Source organism: Dipodomys spectabilis, unplaced genomic scaffold, assembly GCF_019054845.1.
Source record: "Dipodomys spectabilis isolate Male_0828 unplaced genomic scaffold, ASM1905484v1 ptg000048l, whole genome shotgun sequence".
In the NCBI taxonomy this organism is placed as follows: domain Eukaryota; kingdom Metazoa; phylum Chordata; class Mammalia; order Rodentia; family Heteromyidae; genus Dipodomys; species Dipodomys spectabilis.
The window spans coordinates 2785225-2789871 of NW_024870725.1; the positions used below are offsets into that span (position 1 = coordinate 2785225).

At 38.8% G+C, this 4647-nt stretch overlaps 1 pseudogene; it reads left to right on the forward strand.

The window, feature by feature from the left end:
- The first annotated feature begins 833 nt into the window (after nt 1-833).
- On the forward strand, nt 834-2550 carry LOC122107195 (annotated as a pseudogene).
- The last annotated feature ends 2097 nt before the right edge of the window (nt 2551-4647 follow it).

Consider the following 4647-nt stretch of genomic DNA (forward strand, 5'->3'; position numbering starts at 1 on the left):
CTGTAAAGGTGATGAAGAGAGCTTACAATAAGATAACGAGTACATTTCTTTTCTAACAGTGTTATGCCTTCCCTCATTTTCCCCTGACAACCCTCCTCACAAGTTGTAAAATTCATTTCCAATACAATGTCTTATTAGTATCACTGTTGTATTTATTCACTCTTTGTCCTTTGTCTCACCATTTCTGTGATTTCCCTTCCCATCCCCAAATCAGATAAACTTACATACAACACATTTTACTGAAATTAAAAAAAAAAAAAACAGTGACAACAGGGAGTAAAACAAAGGAGGGAACTGAAAGATAAAAGAAATAACTGCATGAAGTATACTAAGAAAACCACAAAAACCTCTTATTTCCATATCTTGTAGTTCATTTTGATAATTATCATTTTATATGTTCATATGTACATAGTTATTGGACTATTGTGATCCTCTGCTAGAACTATCCGAGATAGATACTAATTATTACAAATGAGGTAAACCAGTCATGCTGTGTTTCTTTGGGTCTGACTTACTTCATTTATTTTTTTTCCAAGTCTTTCCATTTCTTTACAAATGAGACAATGTCATTGTTTCTGATGAGCCTAGAATTCCATTGTGTATATACACCACATTTTCTTGATCCATTCATCTACTGAGGGGCATCTGGGTATCTGGGTTGGTTTCATATCTTACCTATGGTAAATAATGCTGCAATGGACATAGTTGTGCTGGTAACTTTAGTGTGACCTCGTGATTGTTTGGGTAAATGCCCAGAGGTGGGATTGCTGGATCTTAGGGGAGTTCTATGTTTAGTTTTTTTCTTTTTGTTTTGGTCGGTGGTGGGGCTTGAACTCCTGGAGAAGCATGCCAGGCTATTCATGTACCAGCTGCTATGGGCTCAAGTACATTCATTCTGCAAACACACTGCACAGAGATCTCAAACCAGCTAATCTTTTCACCAATACCGAAGACTTGGTGCTGAATATAGATGAGTTTGGTCCTGCACTGATCATGGATCCTCATTATTCCCATAAGAGTCATCTTTCTGAAGGATTGGTTACTAAATGGCACAGATCTCCATGTCTTTCACTTTCTCCTAACAATTATACTAAAGCCATTGACATGTGGGCTTCAGGCTGCATTGCATCTTTGCTGAAATGCTGAATGGTAAAACCTTCTTTTCAGATGCACATGAACCTGAATAGACCCAACTGATTTTAGAATCTATTCCTGTTGTCCATGAGGAGAATCATCAGGAGCTTCTCAGTGTAATTCCCGTTTACATTAGAAAAGACATGACTGAGCCACGCAAACTCATAACCCAGCTGCTTCCAGGAATTAGCCAAGAAGCACTGAGTTTCTTGGAGCAGACACAGATCTTTAGCCCCATGGATCACTTGACTGCGGAGGAAGCACTCTCTCATCCCTACATGAATATTTATTCCTTTCCCATGGATGAGCCCATACCAAGCCATCCTTTTCACATTAAAGATGAAGTGGAGACATTTTTCTTGTGGATGAAACTCACAATAAAGGTACCATGATTGCCAGTTTTCTGAGCATGGTTGGCATATACATAACAATTTTGATATTGAAGAAGTTCAGCTTGACTGGAGAGCTCTGTCTGACATCACGGATGAAGAAGGGGTGCAAGTGTACCCTCGGAAATACTGGGATGGAGATCAAGAGAAGTATCTGAAGGAGGATGCTTTCGGCACCAATTACTCCACAGAGCCCTGCTCTACCCAGACTACCATGAAAACAAGTACTGTGATCTGGAGTGTAGCCATACCTGTAACTACAAAACAAGGTCACCATCGTACTTTGACAACTTAGTGTGGAGAGAGAGTGAGGTTAATCATTATTACAAGCCCAAGCTTATTATTGACCTTTCCAACTGGAAAGAACAAAGCAAAGACAAATTGGATAGGAGAGAGCAGAACGGATTGATGAAGGCCCTAATAGCGTTAGAGGAAGCCTCCCAGCAGGGTGCTGAGGAGAGGGAGCAGAAGCAGAGATTTGATTTGAATTCCTTCATTTCAGGAACTATTCAGCTTAGCTCGTAGCATGAGCCCACTCATATTGTTGATAAGTTATATGACTTGAATAGCTTAGTGTCCCAGCTAGAATTGAAAAGTCTGATAGCAAAATCAGTGAGCCAGGAGAAGCAGGAGAAGGGGATGGCGAACCTGGCACAGCTGGGAGCCTGGTACCAGTTGTTCTGGGACAACCAGTTTGTGGACAGTGGGGAGGAGTGCTTCCTTATCAGTTAATTCTGCTGTGAGGTCAGAAAGGACGAGCAAGTGGCGAAGGAAAAAATGTCCACCACTTACTTGGATAAGGTTTTTAGCAGGAAGGAAGAGTCTGAAGTGCTAGAAACTAAGCCAGAGGAAGAAGGCAGGCTCAGAGACAGCCACAGTGAGGAATTCCAATTTAACAAGCAGCTGGAGTCCATAAGCATTCCTGTTTCCCATCCCCATGGGGTCAACACTTAAGTCATTCCACGCTACCTTAACACCTTCTGCTCTGAAATCCTCATACAGAAACATTCTAAAACACCTGAACTAAAACATTCAGCAGACATTTCTCTTAGTGTTTTTCATGAAATGTGTTTTGTCTTTTTTATTACTAGTGTTTAAGTCATTTTTTAACTTGAATCGGAAGGTATCATTTAGTAAGGAATTAATTTGTTCTTGGTTTTTAAAACCCAGTCTTTTGTTTTCCTCTCCATGTGAGAGTTTTCATTTTAACTGGCATGATGTTTACCCACACAAAATAGAGCAAGCTAATGCAATGAAGAGGAACAAGTGTGCAGACACTCAGCATTCGCTCCTACTACAAGGAGCTGATTTACAGGAAACAAAATCCTTGTCTAGAAATTTACACAGTGAGACTGTACATAATTGCATGAAAATGTCTACTTTTTACCAAAAACATTTTCATTTATTAGTATTTTCAAGTTTTTCATACTGTATACATTTCTGAAAACACATGATTGCAGCGACAACTGAAAATGAATGCCAAGTTTGGAACACAGGTGTTATCTACCTCAAGGTAACAAGTTCGTGGCAGAACAAGTTACACCACAGCAACCACAGTGTGCCCTCTGTGTAGCAGCGTTGCCACCATAGTCTCAAGTGTTCTGGGGTTCCTAGTGTATCACATCTTATTTATTTTAGCAAATAAATCTATTTCCTGTATTTAACTATGAGAATTAACTCTTTCAAAACCTTTATTTGTAACTACGCTTTGGGCATGTGGCACTCTGGTTTGTTGCCTACCTAGCTGAACCTATGAGGTCAGCTCATCCTATAGCTGCCACCTATTTCACCACCTATTTCATTTAAGTAAGTACTCACTGTATATAAGAATTTGTATTGTGGATGTGCTTGATCTATCTACAAAGAAAGTTTAGGAAATACTTTATTACAAAATGTTCCTAAAAGTCTTAATTGTGTTTATTTTTTAAAGCCTATAATGTTAGACTTGTGCATGGAAATAATTAAGGTACATCATTATTGTAGATTCCCAGTTGTGCACGGTAGACATTCATTGTGTTTGCTGAATGATTTATTATTCCTCATCCCCAAGCAAGCATAATAAACTAGGTTAAATATAGCTTGGGACAGTGCAGTCTTAGAGTTGGTTCCATCTATTTTGCTGAATACTGTCTGTATCTTTGGTTATCAAATTTGAACATAAAGGACAAATAAAACATGGCAAGCATACACACACACACACACACACACACACACACAAACACACACACACACACACACACACACACACACACACACACACACACAATCTCAGAGACTTTCATGCCAAGGCTGGCTTGAATCGGGATCCTTAGATCTCAGCTTCCTGAGTAGCAAGGATTACAGGATTACAGGCATGAGCCACCAATGCCCAGCTTCTTTGTTTAGTCTTTGTGGAACCTCTGTACTGCTTTCCATAGTGGTTGAACCATTTTACATTCCCACGAACAGTGTAATATTGTTCCCTTTTTGCCACATTCCTGCCAGCATCTGTTATTTGTTTTCTTAATAATGGCCATTCTAACTGAAGTGAGGTGGAATCTCAATATAGTTTTGATTTGCACTTCTTTTATGCCCAGAGATGTTGAACATTTCTTAATGTACCTACTGGCTATTCTTATTTCTTCTTCAGAGAAGTCTTGTTTTAAGTCATTAGCATACTTATTAATGGAGTGGTTGTTTCTTTGATGATTTGGTTTTGAAGGGTTTAATTTTTTGTGTTCTAAATATATTAGATATGAGGGCTTTGTCTGTTGTATAGCTAGTGAAGACTTTCTCCCAATATATGGGCTTTCTATTTATCTTGCAGCGGTATCTTTTGCCATGCAGAAGCTCTGCAGTTTAATACAATCAAATTTATCCAACCTTTCTTTTATTTGTTGTGTCTGGGTCTTTATTGAGAAAGTTTCAGCCTGTGCCAAGGAGCCAGGTATTCCCTCTATTTCTTAATGTAAAATGTTCTGGGTTTTATATTAAGATTTTTATCTATTTTGAGTTGAATCAGGTGCAGGGTGACATAAGGATCCAACTTCAATTTTCTACATTTTTATACCAATTCTGCCAGTACCATTTTTTGAATAGGCTGTCTTTCTTCCATCTTGTTTGTTTGTTTTGGTTGCCTTATCAA